Source organism: Bubalus bubalis, chromosome 21 (genome assembly GCF_019923935.1).
Source record: "Bubalus bubalis isolate 160015118507 breed Murrah chromosome 21, NDDB_SH_1, whole genome shotgun sequence".
In the NCBI taxonomy this organism is placed as follows: domain Eukaryota; kingdom Metazoa; phylum Chordata; class Mammalia; order Artiodactyla; family Bovidae; genus Bubalus; species Bubalus bubalis.
Genome location: NC_059177.1, coordinates 5,780,191 through 5,794,134, shown reverse-complemented (window position 1 = coordinate 5,794,134; position 13,944 = coordinate 5,780,191). Strand labels below are relative to the sequence as shown.

Sequence of the window (13,944 nt, the reverse complement as noted above, 5' to 3'; positions counted from 1 at the left end):
AGTAATTTCCCTCTATTTCATGGAAAAAGAGGACACGTTAGGAGTCTTAAACACTTATAGAAAGTAATCATGCCAAGAGAATCAGGGATATTTAATGGGACAAATGAACTTTGATGGTTTCTCTCAAGAAGGTTTCCTTCATTTTAAGCTTTGAAAGCTTAAGATTTTCCTGGGGGGCCAGAAAACCGAACATTGGATGATGCTGGTTCTTTGTAACTGATTTCACTCTTTGTGTTAACGGCCATCACGCCTCTAAGAGGCCGTCTAAAAAAGAGAAAATCTGTGCGTTCCTAAATGTTGTGTGATGCAGTCATTTAGTTTAATTTGAGTTCTCTCTAGGTTCTCCTGACTGATAGCTCTGTGGAATCCTGAAAGGGGCTGGAGGGAGTCATTAATACGTGCACATGTGTGAGCCTCAAGCTCACACCTCCAGGCTCCCCCTGAGCCCACAATCTTCTTCAATCCCTTGACTCTTGGGTCACACATATTAGGATTCTGAAAATTGGGGGTTTTAATAGAATCATGTTAGATAGAGGCCATGTTTTTCCTTTTATAATTTAGAAATGCTCTTCAAGACCTATGAGCTGAGGCTTCTTTATTAATGTAAAAGCTGGAAATCGTCTAAGGCAAAAGTCTGTTTGCAAACCTGGTGGTACCAGACTGCCACTTGGCTTCTCTGAAATTTCCCCATTGTTGGTGGGGTTTCCACTCCGAAGGCTCCACCACGGGGGAAGAGTAGATATGTGGTTGGGGTTGAGATGCCAGGCTGTCAGGGCTAGTAATAATCTCACCATGTACTGAATGTGCACCCTGAAACCAGCTGAGTTCACCTTTGCTCCGAGACTCCGGAGAAAATAGACCCCCACCCTTATTTCTCATGGGTTGGAAGGGGGTCCCCAACTCCCGGGCCACAAACCGGTGCTGTTTTGTGGCCTGCTTGGAACTGGACTGCACCGCAGGACATGAGTGGAGGGCATATGAGTGAAGCTTCATCTGTATTGACAGCTGCTCCCCATCGCTGGCATTACCAGCCAGGCTCCACCTCCTGTCAGATCAGCAGCAGCATTAGATTCTCACAGGAGCCCGAACCCGACTGAACAGTGTGTGCAAGGGATCTAGGTTGCATGCTCCTTATAGGAATCGAATGCCTGATGATTTGAGGTGGAGCTGAAGTGCTGATGCTAGCATGGGGAGTGGCTGCAAATACAGATTATGATTAACATAATAAATGCCATGCTTTTGGATCATCCCCAAACCACCCCCTCCCACCATCCATGGAAATATTCTTCCACCAAACTGGTCCCTGGTGCTAAAAAGACTGGGGACTGCTGGTTCAGGAAGTCCGTGTTCTCCCCACGATTTCTACCATTTCCAACAGCTTTGTGTTTCTCCTGGTCATCTCTGATTTTGATCTCTAGCTTTTACCGAATCTTTATTCTCTGCTTATATTCTTTTTCTATATCAGTATCCACCCAAATGAGAGTTGATGGCTCTTTCTCTTTGAGTGTCTTTCTCTCTGTTATTTCCCTAGATATCCCCCATATGAACTGTGCGATTGCTTTAAGCAGAGATTTGTCATGGGATAGACAACACCAATAATACTGGATTTCTGTATTCTTGAATAAGATGCCTAATCATTTCTGCTGCTTGAGCTTCAGATATTCTACCACAGTGTAAGGTGCTTCTTTCTCTCTCATCAGGTTCAGATCTCTTTTCTTTCTCTTCTGCTAATCTGCTTTTGCCACTCAAGATTATATATTGCATGGTAGTGGTTTAGTCACTTAGTCGTGTCCGATTCTTGTGACCCCATGGACTGTAGTCCACCAGGCTCCTCTGTCTATGGAATTTTCCAGGCAGGAATACTGGAGTGGATTTCCATTTCCTTCTCCAAGGGATCTTCCCAACCCAGGAATCAAACCCAGGTCTCCGGCATTGCAGGCATCCACAGGCAGATTCTTTATGGACTGAGCTATGAGGAAAGCCCCATATATTGCATATGGGGCCGAAAAACACACAGAGGCTGTGTAACTTGGCTAAGATCACATGATTAGTAAGAGAAGAGCTACAGGGCAAACCTAGGTACGCTATGCAAACCCAAATGAGTACAAAAATCACCTGGGAATCTTACCGCAATGCAGATTCAGAGTCTGCTGCTTTGGGTGAGGGACTGGAGAGCTTGCATCTCTGACAAGCTCCCAGGTCACACCCATACCACACCATGGTCCATACTCTCAGTAACATAACCTAGAGAGTGCTACTTATGTTTCTGTTTTTCCTATTCAAACCAGCGAGGCTTTGACTTGTGGTTCAGTGTCTCACACAATCTGTGAATTTTTCTTCTTCAGCCAAATGGGCTGGGGGCGAGGGGGCCCTTCCCTTCAAAGATCCAGGACTCCTACCAGGTCAGAGATTCCACCTCACATTAATGAAATTAATTGAAAAGCTACCATTACTCAGATCTAAGAAATAAGGTTCCCTTCAGAACGGGTAGGAAAGATTGATGTAGGCAAGGTGATTTAGTGTTGAAAGGTAGGATGCTTGATGTTGAATGGTGACAGTGGATGTTTTAAATTCTGCCCTTCTGTCCCTTCTGTAGTCAACTTGGTGAGAAATCGACTTTGCCCATCCTTAAGCTTCTATGAAATGCAAACTGCTAGGGGAGCTTGAAAGAGCTTCCAACAGTTACACATCATTCCACAGATGTTCTCTTACTGAAGGCAGTTTCTTCCATGATGCTTTTTATTTTTTTAATTTTTTAAAAAAATTGCTGTTCTTCATTTTGATGTTCAAATTTGCAGAGACCCTGTGACTGAAGCCAAGGATGATTAGTGCCTGGGAAAGCCACTTGTCACTGAAGCCTGCTGCTGCTGGGGAAGAGGGCAGTGGCAGAGTCGGGCAGGGTGGGTGTGGGTGTTTCCCTAGCCATGGCAACGCTCTCTTTGCAGGAATGGCCAGAGTTGTGATTGCCTCATGAAAGCAACGAGTATTGAGTGCGTCATACACTACCGTGGAATACTTAATTACAGAGGAAAGTTATGGGTTCCAGTTGACAGAACCATCTAATCAATATGGCTTACTCCAGACTCTAATTTACTTGTCTTACAACTCATTAAATTTGAAATATTATTGATTTTCAAGTAGATGGCTTAGAGGATAAATAAGTATGTTTTATCTTGGGGACCTTCATTTGAGTTTGATCCGTGGACCTGCAGGAGAGAAAACTTAAACGCCTTCATTAGGCAGTATCTGTAAAATCATCACCTCAGACATACTCCACTGATGCAGGTAATTTGCCAGGACCCCATATTTCCCAACAGCTGGTGGGGGATGAGGTACTTCCCTGTTACTGAGGGGGTCCCTTGAGAGCAGGGCCCAGTGCATTGTATGTCTTGGAGACACCCTTCTTAGGAGCATGGACGTCTCTGAAATGTAATTTCTCTGGATTCTACAAATCAAAGGATGCTATGAATTTTCTTTTTCTTTTGCACTAGAAACCATCTTCTTGCTTTTCAGCAACCTATTTTGCCTTTTAACCTCAACACTCTGGAGCAGATTCTGTTCCCACGGTAGACAAGCCATCCTCCAATGAAAAGTCTCAGAGGCAGGCTTCTGCATACCCTGGACTATTTTTTTAAAAAACGTTTATTTATTTCGCCGCTCCAGGTCTTGGCTGATGCACACACGATGCTCGGTCTTCATTGTGGCGTGCTGGATGGTTTAGCTGTGGCACGAAACTCTTAACTGTGGCATGTGGGATCTAGTTCACTGACCAGGGATTGAACCCTGGCCCCCTGCACTGGGAGGGAGAAGTCTTAGCTCCCGGACCACCAGGGAGTCACTGCCTGGAATCTGACAAGCCCGCGGGCACTGTTTACCGGTGCGCTTTGTCCACATGCTGCGGGTGACGGGTGGGTTGGTGTGAAGGCAGGGACCGTCAAATGAGTCTTTCGTCCGCTGAATTTCACTCTCTGGGGTGGCCTTTTTAAAAGTAGCTGTTTGAATAGATGCCTATTGACATGACTAAAAAATTTAACATTATAAAAAGGCACCCAGTGAAAAATATTCAGCCCCCGTTTTGTTTTCATATTTGCCCCCCTCCCCTCCCAACAGGAAACTACTGGTTTTAGTTTCTCTTGTTTCCTTCTGGAGTTTCCTTATGTGTATGGAAGCAAGAACAAATACAGATTCTTATTTTTTCCCTACTACTATGCTGCTGCTGCTGCTGCTAAGTTGCTTCAGTTGTGTCCGACTCTGTGCGACCCCGTAGACGGCAGCCCACCAGGCTCCCCTGTCTCTGGGATTCTCCAGGCAAGAACACTGAAGTGGGTTGCCATTTCCATCTCCAATGCATGAAGGTGAAAAGTGAAAGTGAAGTAGCTCAGTTCTGTCTGACTCTTCGAGACCCCATGGACTGCAGCCTACCAGGCTCCTCTGTCCATGGGATTTTCCAGGCAAGAGTACTGGAGTGGGGTGCCATCGCCTTCTCCTCCCTACTACTATAAAAGGTATCATATTATATACACTGTTATGAATCTTTTTTAACTTACTGGCTTATTGGGGGGATTCTTCATATCAACACATAAAAAAAATATCCCATTAAAAAAAGCTGGGCAGCTTTCCATCCTGTGTATATACCATAATTTATCTAATCAGTCTGCTAGAAATGGACCTTTGGATCCTTTCAAATATTTTGCTATTACAAATGCTACAATCCTGCTCACAGGTACACAAGTGCAAAACAACTTCGTAAGTAGCTTTGCAATTGTGTAAGTATTCATGCGGACTCCCCACTGGTTCAGTGGATAAAGAATCTGCCTGCAATGCAGGAGACACAGGAGATGCAGGTTCAGTTCCTGAGTTGGGAAGATCCTCTGGAGGAGGAAAATGACAACTCACTCCAGTATTCTTGCCTGAAAAATTCCATGAATGCGACTAAGCATGCGCACACACACGTTGGATAAATTCTCCAAGGTGGAGAGCTGGGTCAAGGAATTCATGACAGCTTTGCCAGGTTGCCTTCCCTGGTATTATTGCCTGTTTGTCCTTCCACCAGCAATGAATGGGATCTGCAACTGGCAGTTTTCATACCCTTGGCAAGCGCTTACATTTCCAGGTGAAAAACTATAGCCAGGGTTTCAAATAACAGAAAGAGGGTCCAGTTAACTTGAGGCAGGAAAGTCTATTGGAATTGATTGCAAAACTGGAGCACAGGCTTTGGGAAGATGAGAGAGGTGAAACACCACCCCGTCCAGCAAAGACTTGCCCTGGGGACAGTCTCATGAGGTCTGTCACCACCGGGCACCTCTGCGAAGTCAGGGCCCCCAACCCCCAGCTTTGCTCTACCAGTACCACACACTGGCTCTAATTAAGCTTCTTTTGGGCTTCCCAGGTATGAGTAATAGTACAGAACCCTTCTGCCAATGCAGGAGACAGATGTTAGAGACCCCTGCTCGATCCCTGGGTTGGGAAGATCTCCTGAAGGAGGGCATGGCAACCCACTCCAGTGTTCTTGCCTGGAGAATCCCATGGATGGAGGAGCCTGGTGGGTTACAGTCCATAGGGTTGTAAAGAACCGGACAAGACTGAAGTGACAGCCTGTACACACTGGGGTACGGTAGCCTGGGGAGGTGGGGAAACAAAGGGAGCCCTGCCAACCTCTCTTTGCCTCTGGACAAGAAGCTATTCAGATGCTAGGCAGTCAAAACAACATCCACTCTAAGGACACACCTACCTCTCTGTATTCCAAAGGAAGCAGTGCATCCAAAGGTATTTTCTTGAATTATTCAGGTTTTAGGATCTGTGTTTAAGAGCTCTCCCAGCTTTGGGATCTAAATTGAACCTAGCATCTGCCACTGCTTGCGGGAGGGGGTTCATGCATCATTTTAGAGCACAGTCAGTAAGTCTCCTTCATTTACTGATCAGCTCACTGAGGAGGCACACACCTGGCCAAGGACTTGGAGTCAGGAACTCTTCCATCTAATGCTGCGTCAGCTCTTCTGATGGGTGACTTAGCCTTGGGCGAGCCATTCTTTTGAAGCCTGCTTTCTCATCCACAAAGCCGGGATAATAATACTGCCCTACTTTCCAGGTTGTTGCCGGGGCTCATTAATTAATAGCTGTAAAGAACTCTGAAAGTATCAGTCCTTGAGACCCCTGGCCCGCTGTACCTTTATCCCCTTCAGCACTGCAGCCGTGCAGTTTGGGAACAGATGACGGACTGGGAGACAGACATGACTTGTTTGACATATTAAGAGACAGTGAGACTGAGCCAATGCGAAAGGAAGTTCGTTAGCAGTTAGCAGACTCTGTGAAGGTTTCTGCAGCACCACGGCTTCAGCTCCAGCCATCAGGATCCCCAAAGGGCAGATGCCCAAGTCCTAATTGCTTTCCCTGGTTGTCATCCTCAGATGTAAATAAATTAGCAGCCGAGTCCTCGACACGGATGGTCTGAATGGCTCACCCCAAGCAGCTGTTACAGACTCTGATATTAATCACAGGGTCCCCTCATGGCATTGCCCTTAACATGAAATGCCTGCTCTGCTCCTAGAAGGGCGCATTTGTGCCCCTGATGACAAGGGAGAAGGTTGGATCCTTATCATGAATATCATCACCACAACAACATTTTTATATGCATTGGGATTCACAGAGCATCCTTACATCTGGGAACTCCGTGGAGTCTTGGCAGTATTTTGAGCTGGGCAAACATGATGATCTCTATTAATGATAGAAAAACCTGAATTTGGAGAGGGTCCTAGACCTAAGATTATACAGCAGGGAAATGAAATCTTCTGCCTGGCCAGCCCAGCACTCTCTATGTTACATTACTCTGTGTCCTTAAATGATAAATAACCGTCTCTGGTTCTCCACTTTGATAGTGAATTGAAACAACTCAAAAATACACTCTGCCCTTCCATCCTTGATGAAACGCTCCCTACACGCAGCATACTGTGCTGGGTGAGGGCAGGTAGGATAACATCTCATCCTCACTTTGCTCTACTGGGCAGGCATCTTTGTCCTCCTCATGAGATGAAACAAACCGAGGTCCAGAGAAGTTAATAACTTGCCCAAGGACACAGAGAAGGTCTAGGCACTCCACTGCCAAACACCGAGAGCCCAGTGACAGACCTGCCCGGAGCAGAGGGCTGGCTTTTCACGGGTGGAATAGAGAAAAGGAGATGCTGCCTCTGGCCTCTTGCATCACGGGCGGTTCCACTCCAGTTTACCTCATGCATCAACCGAGAATTTGTTTCTCTCATTGCAGTGGGAGAGCTGTGAGCTCCAGGTTGGGGAGGCGGCCGGGGAGGGGTGGAAAGTTTTGCAGGTGTTTGGTGGGTCACACAGGGTGTGGGCACTCAGTTGCTTGTCTGGGTCCTGCTGATTGCTGTCTGAAGTGTCCCCTCCCACCTCCTGTGCTGGAAGGCAGGCACACCTGGGACCTGGACTCACATCCTCATGGCATCACCTGGGATTTTATTGTGATAAGAAAGCTGTGACCAGACAGCTCAGAACCTGCTTTCTGTCCACTTCTGCCCACGGAATCTACATTCACCCACGTCTTCTGTCTTCTGTCTGTGCTTTCTGCCCCCGGGCTCTGCTGGGGTTGCAACCGTGGCTGAGGGCACCCAGCCGGCCCACATACCTAGGACAGGGAGCAGGGGCAGGTTTCTCCCTCCCTCGAAGAGGAAAAGTTAAAATTTTACATAACCTCCTGCTCTTTCTGCCTCTGTAACTCAGCTTGCTCCCTGGCAAAGTCTGGATCATGTAGGTCACGTAGTCTCCAAAGGCGGGGACTTACTCTACTAGGAACTGGAGCTTATCTCACTCACCCTTGCCCTGCTCTTTGCAACTGCCCAACCCCTGCAAACCTGCTTAATCATGCCTTTTTGTGTAAAGATCAGGCACCCCCCTCCCCATCTTGAGTGCTGTTCCCGTGTGCGTGAAACCCCTTAGTTTAAACCAGCCTATTAACAGTTAGTGTTACCCACTATAGTCTGTCTATACAAACTCTGTAACCCCTTTGTTTGGGGCTCAGAGCTTGGAGTGTTAACTCCTCTGGGCCTGCCAGCATAATAAATCTGAGTTCTCCAACTCTCTGAGTGTGGTGCTTGGTTTCTCGATTACTGGTTTCTGCAACACCCTTCCCATGGGAGCTCCTCTGGAAGGATTCTCCAGAAATTCTGTGTACTCGAGCCCTGCTGTCCACAGCCAATTAGAAACCTTTTATTTTTTTTTGCTTCTATCTCTTTTCCCATACAAGCCTCCTCTGTTCCTGGGGATCACCTTAGAAAGAAACCGCCTGCACCCACCTTCCTGTCTTAGGTTATATCTTTGGGAAGAACCCATACTAGGAAAATCTATTCCCTTTCTAACAGCCTTGAGGGCATTATTCACCTATTTTTTTTCTTCCAAAATCATCCCTTGATGTCGAGGAGCCTTCATCAAGGTCCTCTCAGCTTTGTCCACCTTGGTCTCCCTGTGTACGCAGCAAGGCTAAGAAGACTGCCTACCTCCTCAGTTGTAAGAGTTAATAATTGTGCGAGAGCCAGGTGTGTAACAATCAGTGTTCAGTGAAATAGAGCCGGATTGTTGAATCCTCCTGGTCACCAGGTGGGTTTATTGACATCTCCCTCTGAATTCTTTTGATCCCTCCGGGACACTCTCTCGTGGGAGAACCGTGCATGTCCCTGGCCTCTCTCCCAAGGCTTCATCCTTCTTGTGCGTGCTAAGTTGCTTCAGTCGTGTCCGACTCTTTGAGACTCTATAGACTGTAGCTCACCAGGCTCCTGTCCATGGAATTCTCTAGGCAAGAATACTGGAGTGGGTTGCCATGCTCTCCTCCAGGGGACCTTCCCAAGCCAGGGATGGAGCCTGGGTCTCTTACATCGCCTGCATTAACGGGTGGTTCTTTACCACTAGTGCTACCTGGGAAGCCCACGTATGTTCTTCTTAGAAGCTTAAAAGGAGTCATTCCTCCTGAATCATCCGCTAGTGAACCATCACATTCAGACGAGGTCATCAGAGAGGGTCCCTGATAAGAGTCAGAAGAACTTTGGGAAGCAAACTGGTTCAGCCTCCTCAAGGGACGGGGAAAGCGTGGCCCCCAAGCTCAGCAGATGTTCACTGAAGACTGTCCCCTGGAAACTGACACAGCAGGACGAGGGCTTTCGGGAGGCAGGAAGAGGAGCTCAGTGAAAGCAGCTTTTCTTGGAGAGAGTCATGGGGTTGAATGGCGGAAGCTTTATCCAGCAGTTTTGGTGAAAATCAGATGCTCCTTCTAGGAGGCTCTTCTTGGCGGTGGGACTGTCAGTCCAGCCATGGCTTTTCCTAGAAACGATTTGGGGCCTGCTGGGGAGCAGGGTGGGGGCTTCCCTGTGGCACCTGGGTAGGGGATCATCCTGGCTTGTCCTTCTTTCCCTTTAACTCTATGTGTCCCTATATCCTCAACATCAAGTCAGTGAGGATGAGCATGCCCGGCAGAGAAGGGTTGTGGGGGTGACCATTGCTGGACAAAGAGAGGAGGGAGGTCTGCAGAAGACTGCAGGCATCTCCTCAGGGCTGGTGGGGGAGCTGGCTGCTTCACTTGGAAGACCTTCCGGAGGTGGAGATGCATACTCAGGCTGTGCACCTTTTCATCCCCGTCTCTGATGTGTCAGGTGGCAAAACTTTCCCTACTGGCAACAAACACGCTTTGTCTTGTTACACCCACCGTTGATCTCACTGGCTGGCATTTTCAAAGAGGAAGCTTGTTAAACTAAGCTGTTATGCTTGTGGTTTCAGAGGTTGGCAATGGTAGACAGTTCTAGGGAAGGAAGATGTGCGCATGAATGGATAGAAAAGCATTTCTACTAACAGCATATACACTTCTAGAAAAAAAAAAAAAGTCCCCACTAGCACTAAGTCTCTCTGAGTACATTCTGCAATAGCAAACTCCTGGTCTTGCCAGTGCTCTGGCTGGCAATGGAAGGTTTGAAATGATTTCATTGCCTGGGAGAAGGGGGTTTGGTGCGGGTTCTTGGCTCATCTCCATGGTGTATTTGGGACCCCCAGATGTGGTCTAATTTCACCCTATTCCCCACAATTTTGGGGTAAGTCAAGTCAATTATGGTCCTATTTCCCATCTACACCTGCATACTCAGCTTGGATAACCGAAGATGGGAATCCAAGTGTAAAAGAAAAGTTAAAAGTAGTAATAATGAGGATAATACTAGCTATGCTGAAGCTGAAGCTACAATACTTTGGCCACCTGATGCGAAGATCTGACTCACTGAAAAAGACCCCGATGCTGAGAAGGATTGAGGGTGAGAGGAGAAGGGGACGACAGAGGATGAGATGGTTGACAGCATCACTGACTCAATGGACATGAGTTTGAGCAAACTCTGGGAGATGGTGGAGGACAGGGAAGCCTGGCATGCTGCAGTCCACGGGATCGCGAAGAGTCGGACAAGACCGAGTGAGCAACAACAATGACCAGGCATATGACATCCTCAGCTCGTATGGCTCTTACGCAGGCCAGGTGCCATGCTCACTTTCCAGGGGAGCTGCTCCTGTGCTTGTTAGCTCTCATACCCACATCCTGACCTTTCCTTCTCTTCCTTGGCTTTCAGGGAACTACATTTTCCAAGACCCTTAGTCAAAAGCCCTCCAGGTGGCTTTAGACAGTGGAAGGTACTGTTGTGAAACGATAAGTAGAATCCAGGTCTTCTGCCTCACCCTCTGCCCTACCTTAGGCAGCACCCTTGGCACAGCTGTGTCCCCTCGGGCCCCTTGGGATGCTTCCAGCTCCCAGCTCCGATCGGTCACATCCCTCCTCCCTGGCCCCTCCCCCTGCAGGGCACAGCCGCTTCTGGCTGCTGGGAATCTCTGCGTTGCCCTCAGCTCTTACAGCTTCTTGAACAACCATTTCTCTGCATTAATCCCCCTTCACCTACACCTCCCTCATCATTTGAATGGCCTAGACTAGTTTCTGATTTCCTGGCTGGCAGAAACTAGCAAACTTTTTCTATAAAGGGCCAGATAGTAACTATTTTAGGGCTTATAAGACAAGAGACAACAATCAAGGTACTTGTATGTAGGTATTTATGTAATAACAAAAAACAAATTTCTGCAGATGATTGCCATACAAAAGCAGGTGCTGGGTGGATTCAGCCAGAGACAAATAGGTTCCCAGCCTTGCAGTGTGGCGAGGAGATGGAAACGTATTTTAAGTGATGTGGAAAACCACTGAGCCATTCTCAGGAAGAGAGTGACAAGATGGGATAACTTTTAAGAAAATTACTCTGGGATCTCCCTGATGGTCCAGTAGTTAAGAATCTGCCTGCCGATGCAAGGGACATGGGTTCACTCTCTGGTCAGGGAACTGGATCCCACATGCTGCAGGCAGCTCAGCTTGTGCCCCACAGCTTCTGCACCCGCCCACCCTAAAGCCTGTGCTCAGCCCCCATAATGAGAAGCCCCTGCAATGAGAAGCCTGTGCACCACAGCTGGAGAGGAGCCCTTGCTCACCACAACCTGAGAAAGCCCAAGTGCATCAGTGAAGACCCAGAGCAGCCAAAAAATAAATTAAGAAAGAAAGAAAACACTCGGGCTGCTGTGCTGAGTATAAGAGCTGGGAGGGAGCAAGAAAAGACGGAGCAGGTGGTGGCCTGGGCGAGGGCGGTGGCTGTGGCAAGAGAACAGCAGGTGGACGGAAGTGCTGGTCTCAGTTCTGAAGGCCAAGTTACTGCCCCGAAATGCCAATCTGATCACATCACAGAGAGAAGCCGGGCCAAAGCCACAGGTTGTCCACAGTCCAACTGGTGAGCTCCGCGGACTTAGTGACCATCTCTTTCCGACCCCTAAATGGGGACATTGCTAGAAAGCTCAGGAAACGAAGGCAGAAAGCCGTGTGCTTTGGTTTCTGTGTGGCATCTGGGAAAGGGGGAATGACCATTCGTTTGGATGGATTTGGGGATGGCAGGAGTTGGTCTCACTATCCGATGCCTTTCCTGTCACTTCATTCCAGATAGGGCCAGGGTCTGGGGGATTTTTATAGGACATTTAAATTAGAAGATGAATGCACGCTTATAGCACTCACAGTGACTGGAGAGGGTCATGGTCATTTCAAATTCCCACTTACAGCAGAAGTTCTTAACCTAAGGCACATGGAGAGAATGCAGTGATCTATTAACTTAGGTGAAAAAAACATTTATTTTCACTAACATAGAAATGAAGCTTTGCTCTTCTTTTGGTGATAAATGTAGGTCGGAAAACCACAGTAGAATTAACCGTTCCGCTAGATAGTACATTTTCATATCATCTAGATATTGTTGTAGACATCTTAAAATATTCATTACTTCCATAACTCTAAGTTCTCACACCCACCACTGGATCTTATTTAATGTTTAATAAAGATGAACAGCTGTTACTACTCTGTCACCAATTTGTTTTTTTAAAAAATATGTTGGTAATGGTATTTCAGCATAAGTGGCTTCTTCTGTAATCCTGTATATTTATTTTGTGCCCTTAAAAACATTCTTTGGAGAAGGGGTTGTAAGTTTCAGCAGCCTGCCCAAGCCAAAAGCAGAGCCCTGCCCACCCAGTCGGGACTTCTGCTCACAAGCAGCATGAATGGATGGTGCTGGTCCTGGTTTGGGGTCAGGTACAGAGCAGACTTCCTGAAGCTTCTCTTTTCTCCCGCACTTTTATACTTAACAGCGAGCCGCCGCCTGCCTTCCCGGGCTTCTCCACACTTCTAGAAGCACTTAGCTAATTGTGCTGAACTCGGGGCCAGACATCAGGGGGAAAGAAGCAGCCTGTCTGGTCCCTAATGGCAGTCACTTATTCCCTGAAGTAGGAAGATTGATGGCTTATGCACATGTTGATGCAGCTAATAATACTGCCAATGCTGTTTTCCGAAGCACATTCCAAAGCACGTAGCCATCCCCAGTCTTCCTTTTCAGTTTCTTTGCCTCAAATGGGGGTTAGAGCTCCTGGAGACAAAGCAAAGGTGATAGGAACCCTCATGCATCCTGTCCGTTTCCACAGCTCATCTGCTTTCTGGCCACTAATTTGCATTTCCTCTCATCCTCTGAATACCTTTCTCACATTTTCTTTTTGGGTCACACATATAATCTCCTTCCCTGCATGTTCTTTATATTTTATTTTTAATGGGCGTATAATTGCTTTACAATGTTGTGTTAGTTTCTTTTGTACAACAGTGTGAATCAGCTGTATGTATATATATATATATTTCATCCCTCTTGAGTCTCCATCTCCCTGCGTGTTCTGAAATGACCTTTTCTCCGACCCAAACCCCTTGAAATACCTTGTCCTTCTCAGGACCTCAGCAGTATTTGATGGGGTTGGAGAGAATGAAGACCTGGGGCTCTGAGGATTGAGTTGGGAGTGGGAACACAGGAGCTGTCGACTGTCAATCCCCCTGTGAGTTGTTCAGAGACCCTGCATCGAATCCAGGGCCCTGGGAATACCTTTTTAAAAATTAACATTTCTCCCATGAGGACTTCCCTGGTGGCTCAGATGGTAAAGCGTCTACCTACAATGCGGGAGACCCAGGTTCAGTCCCTGGGTTGGGAGGATCCTCTGGAGAAGGAAATGGCAACCCACTCCAGTACTCTTGCCTGGAAAATCCCATGGACAGAGGAGCATGGTAGTCTATAGTCCATGGGGTCGCAAAGAGTCAGACACAACTGAGCGACTTCATTTTCTCCCATGACATTGCCAATAACTCATTCCTGAGACTGCAACCAGTTTCCACCCCCACCTGAAAGCTCAGGAGTTGAAAGAACAGTTTCTACTGGGTTATCTTATGATTAAAAATGTTGAACTCTCAGGATTTCCCTGGTGGTCCAGCGGTCAAACTTCCCTTGTAACTCAGTTGGTAAAGAATCTGGCTGGAATGCAGGAGACCTGGGTTTGATTCTTGGGTCGAAAAGATCCCCTGGAGAA

The 13,944-nt window shown here is 47.4% G+C and overlaps 1 protein-coding gene across 2 annotated transcripts in view; it reads left to right on the top strand.

The window, feature by feature from the left end:
- GADL1 (glutamate decarboxylase like 1) overlaps nucleotides 1-13,944 on the top strand; it is a 650,110-nt gene that overhangs the window by 129,509 nt on the left and 506,657 nt on the right. The gene's annotated exons all lie outside the window — the stretch shown is intronic.